The sequence below is a fragment of the Schistocerca cancellata genome, chromosome 8, assembly GCF_023864275.1.
Source record: "Schistocerca cancellata isolate TAMUIC-IGC-003103 chromosome 8, iqSchCanc2.1, whole genome shotgun sequence".
Taxonomy (NCBI): domain Eukaryota; kingdom Metazoa; phylum Arthropoda; class Insecta; order Orthoptera; family Acrididae; genus Schistocerca; species Schistocerca cancellata.
The window spans coordinates 198,724,581-198,738,934 of record NC_064633.1 but is presented as its reverse complement, the minus strand read 5'-3'; positions in this window follow the sequence as shown (position 1 = coordinate 198,738,934).

Here is a 14,354-nt window from a genome sequence, read left to right as displayed (position 1 = left end):
GGTAGGGGGGGGGCGGAGATCCAGGCTGGATGGGCATAACAAAGGATAGGGCGGATGAGGGATTTATAGGTGTGGAGGATTGTGGAGGGGTCCAGACCCCACGTACGGCCGGAAAGGAGCTTGAGGAGACGGAGTCGGGAACGTGCCTTGGCTTGGATTGTCCGGAGATGGGGAGTCCAGGAGAGGCGACGGTCGAGGGTGACGCCAAGGTACTTAAGGGTGGGAGTGAGGGCGATAGGACGGCCATAGACGGTGAGATAGAAATGAAGGAGGCGGAAGGAAGGGGTGGTTTTGCCTACAATGATCGCCTGGGTTTTGGAGGGATTAACCTTGAGCAACCACTGGTTGCACCAAGCAGTGAACCGGTCAAGATGGGATTGGAGAAGGTGTTGGGAGCGTTGCAGGGTGGGGGCAAGGGCAAGGAAGGCGGTGTCATCGGAAAACTGGAGAAGGTGGACGGGGGGCGACGGCGGCGGCATGTTCGCCGTGTACAAAAGGTACAGAAGGGGGGAGAGGACGGAGCCTTGGGGCACACCGGCGGAGGGGAAAAAGATGTAGGAATCTGTGTTATGGATGGTGACATAAGAAGGACGGCGGGAGAGAAAGGAACCGATCAGACGGATGTAGTTAATGGGAAGGGCGAAGGTTTGGAGCTTGAAGAGGAGACCGGAGTGCCAGACGCGGTCATAAGCGCGTTCGAGGTCAAGGGAGAGGAAGATTGCGGAGCGACGGGAATTTAGCTGGTCGGAAAGGAGATGAGTGAGGTGAAGGAGAAGATCGTCGGAAGAGAAGGACGGCCGAAAGCCACACTGGGTAACGGGAAGGAGGCGGTGCTGGCGAAGATGCTGGTGGATGCGTCGGGTGAGGATAGATTCCAGGACCTTGCTAAAGACCGAGGTAAGGCTGATGGGACGGTAGGAGGAGACGGCGGACGGCGGTTTGCCAGGTTTAAGGAACATGAGGATACGGGAGGTTTTCCACAGGTCGGGGTAGTAACCGGTGGACAGGACCACATTGTAGAGCTTGGCCAGGGTGGAGAGAAAAGGGACAGGAGCTTCACGAAGGTGACAGTAGGTGACACGATCGTGACCAGGAGCGGTGTTGCGTTTTGTGCGGAGTGTAGCAATGAGATCCTGTGTAGTGATAGGGGTATTGAGTTCCGTGTATGCAATATTGACCGTAGTGGAACTAACATCAGACTTTAATGCTGAGCAGAGTACAAGTGTGTCTGAACACACAGTGCACCGAACACTCCTAATGATGTGCCTCCACAGCCGACGACCCATGCATGCGCCAATGATGACACACCGATATCGGCAACTGCGACTGAAAGGGACACGTGACCATTGGCACTAGACCAGGGCCGGCCAGAAATTCTGCACGCGTGCGGTGCTCTTGCACATGTGCAACTTCCGGGTCACAGCGTGCACGCCGCAGCCGTCAGCGTTCAGGTAGTGCATGTTTCTATGCACAGATGTCGCTCCTCTGTTACACAAAGTGCTTTATCGACACCTCGTATGTATATAACAACCTGGGCTGTATTTGTAAGATTTGTTGCTTCATCGAGCGCAACAGAGAAAGCAACCAAGTATTTAGCCTTATTTATCAGCTGCGTGTGCAGATCGCCGGCCATAGCACTGATACGTCTTGTCACTGTTTGTTTGGATAGACTGATTTCTTGAAACCTGCTAACGTTCGTGGGACACAAGTTCTGCAGCATCAATCAGACACCCTTTCACAAACTCCCCTTCGGAAAAGGGTTTCCCAGATTGTGCAATTCTTAATGCGATTTTATAACTTGCTCGCAGTGAAGATTTAGTGTGGTTGTCACTCTGGAAAATTGAAAACAGTACATTGTACAGCGTACAGTAAAACAGACATAAATGTAACACAAGAAACTAACAGTTCAAGAAGTATCAGTTACTTTGACGTGCAGTAAAATCGAGTTGATGTGTCTCATCCATTTTCTGAAGGACATTTAATTTTGCTTGCCGTTCTTCACTGTTGAGTACACTACACTCGTCTTTGTGATATGTATTGTAGTGTCTTTCCATTGAAAACTTACACTGGACGCCTATTATTCGGCGGCACAGCAAACACCGTGAGTTTTCACCAACGGCAACAAAAAAGAATTGCAGTTCCCAGTCATTTTTAAACGACTGAGAACGTAGATCTCCCGTCCTTTGCTTTTTCACAATACTTGCCATTTCTCAGTACTTCGCTGTTAAGGTTACGGTCACAAGGGGCAAACGAGACTGGATATGTTGCGCTCTTGCTTGTACCACAGGGAAGTGGAGCCGCCGCCGTGCATTTAGGACACATGTCTAATAACAGATGTCGCTGTCGCACACGTGCGCACATGTGCAGCACTTCCGCACGTCTGCACACTGTGCAGCGTTTGGCCGGCCCTGCACTAGACGTTGGAGCAGTGGCAGAGCGCTGCACGGTCTGATGGATCCCGATATCTTCTTCGTTATACCGATGGGAGGGCGCGTATCCGCCTTCTTCCAGGGGAAGAGCTACTTGCCGCCTGTACTGTAGGACGGAGACAAGCTGGCGGCGGCTCCATTACGCCCTGGGAAGTACACACGTCGACATCCTTGGTTTCAGTGGAGCTCGTGCAAGGCATCATGACGGCCAAGGAGTATCGTACACCGGTTGCAGACCATGTACATCTACATCTACTACATCTACATCCATACTCCGCAAGCCACCTGACGGTGTGTGGCGGAGGGTACCTTGAGTACCTCTATCGGTTCTCCCTTCTATTCCAGTCTCGTATTGTTCGTGGAAAGAAGGATTGTCGGTATGCCTCTGTGTGGGCTCTAATCTCTCTGATTTTATCCTCATGGTCTCTTCGCGAGATATACGTAGGAGCGAGCAATATACTGCTTGACTCTTCGGTGAAGGTATGTTCTCGAAACTTTGACAAAAGCCCGTACCGAGCTACTGAGCGTCTCTCCTGCAGAGTCTTCCACTGGAGTTTATCTATCATCTCCGTAACGCTTTCGCGATTGCTGAATGATCCTGTAACGAAGCGCGCTGCTCTCCGTTGGATCTTCTCTATATCTTCTATCAACCCTATCTGGTACGGATCTCACACTGCTGAGCAGTATTCAAGCAGTGGGCGAACAAGCGTACTGTAACCTACTTCCTTTGTTTTCGGACTGCATTTCCTTAGGATTCTTCTAATGAATCTCAGTCTGGCATCTGCTTTACCGATGATCAACATTATATGATCATTCCATTTTAAATCACTCCTAATGCGTACTCCCAGATAATTTATGGTATTAACTGCTTCCAGTTGCTGACCTGCTATTTTGTAGCTAAATGATAAAGGATCTATCTTTCTGTGTATTCGCAGCACATTACACTTGTCTACATTGAGATTCAATTGCCATTCCCTGCACCATGCGTCAGTTCGCTGCAGATCCTCCTGCATTTCAGTACAATTTTCCATTGTTACAACCTCTCGATACACCACAGCATCATCTGCAAAAAGCCTCAGTGAACTTCCGATGTCATCCACCAGGTCATTTATGTATATTGTGAATAGCAACGGTCCTATGACACTCCCCTGCGGCACACCTGAAATCACTCTTACTTCGGAAGACTTCTCTCCATTGAGAATGACATGCTGCGTCCTGTTATCTAGGAACTCCTCAATCCAATCACACAATTGGTCTGATAGTCCATATGCTCTTACTTTGTTCATTAAACGACTGTGGGGAACTGTATCGAACGCCTTGCGGAAGTCAAGAAACACGGCATCTACCTGTGAACCCGTGTCTATGGCCCTCTGAGTCTCGTGGACGAATAGCGCGAGCTGGGTTTCACATGACCGTCTTTTTCGAAACCCATGCTGATTCCTACAGAGTAGATTTCTAGTTTCCAGAAAAGTCATTATACTCGAACACAATACGTGTTCCAAAATTCTACAACTGATCGACGTTAGAGATATAGGTCTATAGTACATTCCTTCATGACGATCAGGCTTTCCGACGGCAGTGACATTTTTCAACGAGATAATGCGTCGTGTCACAAGGCCAGGAGTGTAATGGAGTGGTTCAAGGGACACAGTGGAGAGCTCCAATTGATGTGCTAGCCCTCTCCCTCAACCCTCCCATCTCGCCAGATCTGGACCTGATCGAACACATCTGGGATGTCACTGAACGTGGTGTCGGAGCTCATCGTCCCCCTACCCAGAATTTACGGGAATTAGGTCACCTCTGTGTGCAGATAGCCAACCCTCTCCAGCAACTTACGAAGGCCTCATTGCTTCCATGTCACGACGCGTCGCCGCTGTTAACCGTGCCAAAGTTGGACGTACTGACTATTAGGAAAGTTGTCATAATATTCTGGCTGATCAGTGTACTTCACAGCCTTCATTGGAATGTCCACACACTAGCATGAATTAAGTGCCTTAGCAGAGCTACATTTGCAGCGCTCATTCTTGTTGCTATGGTTATTAAAAAAAGAGAGTCGGACGATTATAATCTGATGAAGAACCCAGTTTATTCTGAGCATTGGGAGGAAGTGGAAAATGATCTCGTTGTATAAGGATAATACATCTACATCTACATCTACATCCATACTCCGCAAGCCACCTGACGGTGTGTGGCGGAGGGTACCTTCAGTACCTCTATCGGTTCTCCCTTCTATTCCAGTCTCGTATTGTTCGTGGAAAGAAGGATTGTCGGTATGCCTCTGTGTGGGCTCTAATCTCTCTGATTTTATCCTCATGGTCTCTTCGCGAGATATACGTAGGGTGGAGCAATATACTGCTTGACTCTTCGGTGAAGGTATGTTCTCGAAACTTTGACAAAAGCCCGTACCGAGCTACTGAGCGTCTCTCCTGCAGAGTCTTCCACTGGAGTTTATCTATCATCTCCGTAACGCTTTCGCCATTACTAAATGATCCTGTAACGAAGCGCGCTGCTCTCCGTTGGATCTTCTCTATGTCTTGTATCAACCCTATCTGGTACGGATCCCACACTGCTGAGCAGTATTCAAGCAGTGGGCGAACAAGCGTACTGTAACCTACTTCCTTTGTTTTCGGATTGCATTTCCTTAGGATTCGTCCAATGAATCTCAGTCTGGCATCTGCTTTACTGACAATCAACATTATATGATCATTCCATTTTAAATCACTCCTATAATACAGTGTTGAAATAAAACAATACGACCACACGCTCAGTAACATGTCGGTCCACCTTTGTAATGCAATGCAGCGGCAGTTCTGCGACGCGTGGAATCAAGTCAGTGGTCGGTTTCTAGAGTTACGTGGCAGCAGAAGTGTTCGCACGGGTAATGCAATTATCATAAATCTACAACACATCGACGACTATCCTGCTTTGCAGAATAGGCTAATGTCAGACCTTTACGGCCTGTATTAAGCCGTGCCGTCTGCTCGTGGTTCCACCACACTTTGAAAGGTAGCTAATCATTTGGGCTCGCTTCTTTTCATCTTTGTTAATTAAATAATCAGTACAGAATCATTAACGCTATCTTAGTTATGCAGTGACCCACCAGTGCAGTTAAATGAATGTATAACATGCAACGACAGAGTTTGTTTGCCGCTGGGATTGAAAGTTGGGGTAAATGATAATTAAAATTGTCAGGTTCTCATATGTCGTCTGCTATTGTAAATAATTCATCTTTACTGTACTGGGACAAGGATGAATGAGCGCACTGCATGAGTAGTACATAAGATCCTTGAATCTGCGTTTAGTCTTATCTGTGATTGACGAGCAGGCCAGTCAGTGGGGCATTGTTATTTGAGGTATACTAGTGAACAGTTGAGTTTTTTGGAGAATCAGCTCTGTTATTTGTGAATATGGGAGAACCTGTCTGGAATACTTTGTTATGGAGATGAAACCTCGCTTATAGTATTTTCCCGTTCTTTACATTGATGGAGGAATTTTATAGTTAACGAAGGTATGCGCAATAATGAAACGCTTCTTTGTCGGAACTGTTAACTGAAGGAAATCTTTGTCCCTCAGATAACTAATAACTTTTATGATTAGTTTTAATTTGAGCTCTTCGTTTTTCATTACGTCACAAATAACTCATTTCGTTGAAATGTTTGTAGTTTTCTTTGTTATGAGGAAATTTTGTAACTGTTAGCATCTTCTAATGGTGTGCAGGCTTTTTGTCAATAACAACAGTTTAATTTTACAAGAACGATTTTCTTTAAAGTAAAACCCATCTCCATGATTCATTGTAAAGTTTTGGATATTTTGTAGCACCTTACGCCACACAAAGTCACAGATTGTCTTTGACAAGCAAAAAGAAAGAAATTGATAGTGACTAGTTTATTTGTCTTTAGGTTGCTGCAGCTGCTGATTGGCATTTTCTTTCGAGAACGTCAATACTCCAGACACATAAACAGCATGCTGAGCAAGAGGTACGTAACTTTTTATTTCATGGCAGATAATACCTTGCATTCTTCAGCAAACAGCGTGTAGTCAGGACTGTCAGGTGTCGTGCTAGCAAGCACATTAATTTTCAGTGAATGGTGTTGGTAATATCGAACAGTCATTGCTGCCGAGTAGAGCAGTAATTTGCAAAGATCAAAAAAACTTTTGCTTCACTCCGTATAGCAGAACTCCTCAAGATAGACGTTGACTGTGGATATCGTATCACAGACACAGTTACTTTGACCAGAGATGTCATTAAAACCGCACAAAGATGTAAACAACCATGCGTGAGCAGCGCCTATTAGACGGAGGGGTTCCAACAGCCGATCAGTTCCAGTCATTCCACCAGGAACGAGGTACACGGCTCGTGTTGTCTGTAGCTCAACCGTGCCTAGACGGTCAATACCGCGGTTCGATCACGTCCGCATTGTTACTTTGTGCCAGGAAGGGCTCTCAACGAGGGACGTGTCCAGCCGTCTCGGAGTTAACCAAAGCGATGCTGTTCGGACATGGAGGAGATACAGAGAGAGACAGGAACTGTCGACGGCATGCATCGCTCGCGCCACCCAAGGGCTACTACTACAGTGGATGACCGCTACCTACGGATTATGGTCCGGAGGAAGCCTGACAGCAACGCCACCATTTTGAACATTGTTTCTCGTGCAGCCACAGGACGTAGTGTTGCGACTCAAACTGTGCGCAATAGGCTGCATGAAGCACAACTTCACTCCCGACATCCATGGCGAGGTCCATCTTTGCAACCACGACACCATCCAATGCGGTACAGATGGGTCCAATAACATGCCGAATGGACCGCTCAGAATTGGTATCACGTTCTCTTTACCGATGAGTGAGCATACGAGGTGCATTCAAGTTCTAAGGCCTCCGATTTTTTTTCTAATTAACTACTCACCCGAAATCGATGAAACTGGCGTTACTTCTCAACGTAATCGCCCTGCAGACGTACACATTTTTCACAACGCTGACGCCATGATTCCATGGCAGCGGCGAAGGCTTCTTTAGGAGTCTGTTTTGGCCACTGGAAAATCGCTGAGGCAATAGCAGTACGGCTGGTGAATGTGCGGCCACGGAGAGTGTCTTTCATTGTTGGAAAAAGCCAAAAGTCACTAGGAGCCAGGTCAGGTGAGTAGGGAGCATGAGGAATCACTTCAAAGTTGTTATCACGAAGAAACTGTTGTGTAACGTTAGCTCGATGTGCGGGTGCCTTGTCTTGGTGAAACAGCACACGCACAGCCCTTCCCGGACGTTTTTGTTGCAGTGTAGGAAGGAATTTGTTCTTCAAAACATTTTCGTAGGATGCACCTGTTACCATAGTGCCCTTTGGAACGCAATGGGTAAGGATTACGCCCTCGCTGTCCCAGAACATGGACACCATCATTTTTTCAGCACTGGCGGTTACCCGAAATTTTTTTGGTGGCAGTGAATCTGTGTGCTTCCATTGAGCTGACTGGCGCTTTGTTTCTGGATTGAAAAATGGCATCCACATCTCATCCATTGTCACAACCGACGAAAAGAAAGTCCCATTCGTGCTGTCGTTGCACGTCAACATTGATTGGCAACATGCCACACGGGCAGCTGTGTGGTCGTCCGTCAGCATTCGTGGCACCTACCTGGATGACACTTTTCGCATTTTCAGGTCGTCATGCAGGATTGTGTGCACAGAACCCACAGAAATGCCAACTCTGGAGGCGATCTGTTCAACAGTCATTCGGCGATCCCCCAAAACAATTCTCTCCACTTTCTCGATCATGTCGTCAGACCAGCTTGTGCGAGCCCGAGGCTGTTTCGGTTTGTTGTCACATGCTGTTCTGCCTTCATTAAACTGTTGCACCCATGAACGCACTTTCGACACATCCATAACTCCATCACCACATGTCTCCTTCAACTGTCGATGAACTTCAATTGGTTTCACACCACGCAAATTCAGAAAACGAATGATTGCACGCTGTTCAAGTAAGGAAAACGTCACCATTTTAAGTATTTAGAACAGTTCTCATTCTCGCCGCTGGCGGTAAAATTCCATCTGCCATACGGTGCTGCCATCTCTGGGACATATTGACAATGAACGCAGCCTCATTTTAAAACAATGCGCATGGTTCAATCTCTTTCCAGTCCGGAGAAAAAAATCGGAGGCCTTAGAAGATGAATGCACCTCATATGCCTTCAACCAGACAATCGTCGGTGACGTGTTTGGGGGCAACCCAGTCATGCTGAACACCTTAGACACACTGTCCAGCAAGGATAGCAAGGTGGAGGTCCATGCTGTTTTGGGGTGGCATTATATGGGGCCGACGTACGCCACTGGTGGTCATGGAAGGCGCCGTAACGGCTGTACGATACGTGAATGTTATCCTCCGACCGATAGTGCAACCATGTCGGCAGCATATTGGCGAGGCATTCGTCTTCATGGACGACAATTTGCGCCCCCATCTTGTGAATGACTTCCTTCAGGATAACGACATTGCTCCGCTAGAGTGGCCAGCATATTCTCCAGACATGAATCCTACGCCTGGGATAGATTGAAAAGGGTTGTTTATGGATGACATGACCCACCAACTACTCTGAGGGACCTACGCCGAATCGCCGCTGAGGAGTGGGGCAATCTGTACCAACAGTGCCTTTATGAACTTGTGGATAGTATGCCACGAAAAATACGGGCATGCATCAATGTAAGAGAACGTGCTACTGGATATTAGAGGTACCGGTGTGTACAGCAATCTCGACCACTACCTCTGAGGGTCTCGCTGCATGGTGGTAGAACTTGCAATGTGTTGTTTTCATGAGCAATAAAAAGGGCGAAATGATGTTTATGTTGATCTCTATTCCAATTTTCTGAAGAGGTTCCGGAACTCTCGGAACCGAGGTGATGTAAAACTTTTTTTGGTGTATGTATTTCAAGTCAATAATTGCACTTCATATCACGCAACGTTCATAATGTGTTTCGGCACTGAATTTTAATTATAGCCAGAACATTATGACCAGAACATTATGCCCAACGACCTGCTATCGATACAAACACTTCCAGGTGAGAGCGTCACGTGGCGAGGAGCGACTGCTAGTTAGACACATGCACAGTGCATGTAGTATCAGTGAGCATACTGTCCCTGTGTAGTATGAGGAAGGCGAGCGATCTGAGTCTGACCGAGGGTATATTGTGATTGCCCAGGGGCTCGGCATGAACATTTCAGAAACTGCACGACTTATTGGGGGTTCGAGGAGTGCTATGGTGATGTCTTCAACAGGTGGCGAAGCCAAGGTGAAACCACATGCAGACGTCATGGTGTTAGACAGCTACCCCTCATTACAGATGTCGGTCGTCGTAGGCTTGCCAGAATGGTGTAAGAGGACAGCCGGCGAACTGCGGCGGAAATGACATCAGATATTAACGCTGGACAGAGTACAAGTGTGTCTGAACACACAGTGCACTGAACATGCCCAACGAAGGGCCTCCACAGCCGATGATCTGTGCATGTGCCAATGTTAACACTACGACATTAGCAACTTCTGGTGAAATGGGCCTGTGACCATTGGCACTAGACGACAGAGCGTTGCATGGTTTGACGAACCCCCATACCTTCTTCATCAAGCCGATGGGAGGGCGCGAATCCGTCACCTTCCACAGGAACAGCTCCTTGACACCTGTACTATGGGATGGAGACAAGCTGGTAGTGGCTCCATTATGCTCTGGGCAACATTCACGTGGGCATCCGTGGCTCCAACAAGGTTCATACAAGGCACCATGACGGCCAAGGAGTATCGTACACTGGTTGCAGTAACGATCATGTATCTTACACTGGTTGCAGTGATGATCATGTTTCCCGACAGCAGTGGCATTTTTCGACAAGATAATACGCCATGTCACAATGCCAGGAATGTGATGGAGTGGTTTGAGAAACATAGTGGCGAGTTCAAATTAACCAGCTGGCTCCCCAACTCTCCAGATCTGAACCCAATGGAACACATCTGGGATGCGCTTGAATGTGGTGTCAGAGCTCATAACCCCCCACCCCCCTTTCTCGGAATTAACGAGAATTAGGTGACTTGTGTGTACAGATGTGGTGCCAACTTCTTCCAGCGACCTACCAAAGCATCACTGCTTCCATGCCACGATGCGTCGCTGCTGTTATCCTGTTATACATGCCAAAGGTGGTATATGGCTATGTCATAATGTTCTGTCTGATCAGTGTACAAGTTTTTGAAATTGATGTTTTCTCACACACAGAGAATTTTTATAGAAAGCTTATGTAATGTATATCTTTATTCGTATCGCCGAGTATGCTAGGGAGATGCTACTATCATGCTGTGGTAAGGGATTTAATAGAGATGGGGCCCTCCACGCCCGCACCAACGTGGTGACCAAACCAAAAGTTCTACTCCGTCAACATGTTAGTTATCTAATAGGTGGATCACAGGATGCTGGGCTGTGATGTTATCCGTGCGTCTGGGTAAGACTGCGCATTAACACGGTCCATCAGGTGAAAGACAGTGGACGAAACACGAATGAGGGTAGCAATTTGAAGAGCAGAGGGAAAAAATTGCCAAGGCCCGTGCCGTGGGAAAAAAACCTCTGCGACAGTGGGGTGGGTAGTAAGAGCCTTACACTAAGTAAGATATTTGCATGTATGACATATTTCGTTAGTATTTGCATGGGTAATGGGTGAATTTTAACTTGTAAATTCTTCCAATACCATACCTGCGCATTATAAACGAGGTTACGAAGAATTGTAGCTGTTTCTGTGTGATTAGTGACCTATATGCTGTTGCAAACGTCTCAGGAAAATAATGTGTCGTTATTCTTTGTCCTGCTTGTTTTTAACCAAAAGATTTATTAATTTCGCAAATGTCATTCAAACCATTTTAAAAAAATAATAATGTGATGTTTATGTTTGTCACAGAGCAGTTATGGAGGAAATATATGCTGCGATGTTTCACGGCTGTAAAACGTCCTTCATGCTGTGCTAGTTCTTCTTTCACCCCTAAAATTTTTCAGCAAAACTATTCAGTGAATAGCACGCGAAATCAGCTTGGATCGATCTAGCAACAACAAAGTAATTTTGATGCCCTCTGGAAGTATAGTGAACATTGGTGCTTGTTTCACATATACTGTCTGAGTTCTGAAACTTAAGTGTCAAGTATACTGTGGTTCCTCTTTCTCCAAACAAATTATTCTTTGAGGGTAGGTTTATCCTGTTTTAGCTTTGGGTGCTTTTCCTCACATACAAGTATGTTTCTTCATAGGCTATTCATCTGGATACTGAGTTCTCGTATTTAAAGAATTCAGTGCTACATTGTTTTCTGTTATTTTTGCTGTGGAAGTACCTGGCACACCTGAGGCCAATTGTGCACGTTTCTTGTAATGTGTCTTTTAACTACCTGGGAAAATTTAAGACCTAGCAAGATATTAATGTAACATTCACTCCAAGTGCAGCCGAACGCGGTAAGCCACGTGGGTCAACTGAAACGATGCCCAGGCGCCGAACAAAGACCGGGAAAACCGGGGCTGAGTGGGCGGGACTTGTTCCGGGTGAAATCCTAGCGCTAACGATTCCTGTGAAATCCTAGCGCTAAGGGCACGTCTCGCCCAGGAAGTCATAAAAGCGGGAGCACCACTGCGGACATGGGCGGCGTCCGGCGCCTTTCATGTTTGTCTGGCTGATCCCTCGGTAGACCAGGTGAGCGACCGGCAGCGCCGCAAGACATCGTTCTCATCCTTGCGTTATACTACGGGTCGGGCGGCGCAGCCCACTTACGGGTTCAGGATGTCATGTGCGACACTCTGGGGACGTACGCGAAATCGATCATAACTGTGAAAAAAAATTTATTAGATCTTCATTTACTACATAGTATTGAAACTTCAGTTCTTAAGTGCGATAAAAATAGTGAGTGCTATTGGTTCGCCCACCTACTTGATTGCCAAGTTACTGACATTATTACGACTATATGTGGGGCGATCGGATTCGTATATCAAGAATTCCACGTATTATATCAGCAAATTAAACAGCATAGCGGCCCATACGGAGGACATGTTAGTTTTCATATGGCTTCGCGGCGCTATTGCAAACAGCTGAATCGGATTTTTCCCCCCGATATTGCAGAACTATTTATATACTGCCTGACTATCACGTATTTGAAATGGAACGACAAGTTCTATGAAAAGACGGATGGCGTTGCTATGGGGGCATCTTAAAAGCGGTTATAGCGAATTTCTTTATAGGAAATTCGATGAGTATGCTTTGGGAACTGCCAAAAAGAAACCGAATATTTGGTTACGACGCGTGGATGATACGTTTGTTTTGTGGCGGCATGGGGGAGAGGGACTAAGTCGTTTTCATAAACATCTTAACGCGATCAATCCAAAGATCCCGTTTACCGAGGAGGAGGAGACAGGGAGAAAATAAAATTTTCTTGATGTGCTAGTTTTCAAGAAAGATGATGGTAGCTCAGGCCACACGATTTACCGAAAACCCACGTACATCGACCTTTACCTACACCGGAGTTCGAACCGCCACCCACAACAAAAGCGAGGCATCACAAAATTGTTGGCGGATAGAGCAAGGACAATCTGGGAACCAGCGCTGCTTGACGCAGAATTAAAACATCCCATTAATGCATTGCTCAGGAATGGTTTTTCGTTCCCTGAGGTAAAAATAGCGTTAAGACCACCGTGTAGAAATCATAGCGATGCTCAAGTGGTGGTGAAATCGAAAGTTTTCCTGCCTTTCATTACGGACGTTACTGACCGCGTAGGAAAAATCTTTAAAAAGCGGACCATCGCGGTAAGCTGCAAACCCACCCGGAAGATACAAGATCACCAAAAATTGGCCAAGGATGCTCGCCAATAGCTGGAAATAGCAGAATTTAATAGCATTCCTGGAGTTGTGGGGAGGTGTATGTGGGTACCACAAAAACAACGGTCAAAAAAACGATTAGAGGGGCACAAGGACAATTGCAGAAGAGGGGAGACTGGCAGATCAGTTGATGCAGAACATGCTTTGCAGCCAGGAAACGACCATATTAATTTTGATAGGACTCAAGTACTGACAGCCACAAGCGGATACCATGAAAGAGTATACAGAGAGACTGCAGAATTTGTAAAACACCCCAGGAAGGAGGAGGGCGTGAAATTGAATGGCATTTGGATTTCGGTGCCGAAGACAATGCGTACCAGTCTTTTACCATGGGCTGATAGCGACAGCAGACGAGGACTTCACAATGGCCAATTGCGCTCAAGTATTCAAAACATGTGATGTCACGCCACTGCGCGGACGCACGCGGAAGCGGAATTTTGCTGCAGTCAGTAATGACCCTGGGTGTGAATCGGACATTCAAAGAAGATACGATCGCCCTTGAAAATGTCCTCTGCAGTTGGGGATGAAAGTTGGGTTTTAATTTGAAATCCATTCGACTACGGCATAATAGTCCGGAACATTTTACTAATTTGACATTTCCGGCCGTGAAAGTTAAAATTTTACAAAAATAATAATTAAAAACAGCTTGCATGGAGCCACGCCCTTTCGTTATTCTGTATTTCCTCATGTTATTTATTCCTGGGGTGTTTTCTTCCAGTTTTATGCAGTCACAATTTGGGGAATATTTCGGTGTTCAGGAGATTCAGAACTTCTGCAAAAGTGTGTCCATGGAAAAACTAGAAATTCTACTGAAAATTAGAACTGTCTGATAGGAAAACCATGCCACAAGACAACATTTGTTTCCACAACTGCTGATGAAGTTTCAGCGTATTATGCTTGTTCAGTTTTTAACTGTGCTAATCTTGGCAGACTACGGACTCTAAAAAGGCTAGGATTTGATCCAGGAAATCGACAACACGAGAAGTGATACAGCTCACATTCTTGCTATTCAGTTTGAAAATCAGATTAAACTAAGAGTACAAGTAAAGAAATCACTGCTTGAGGA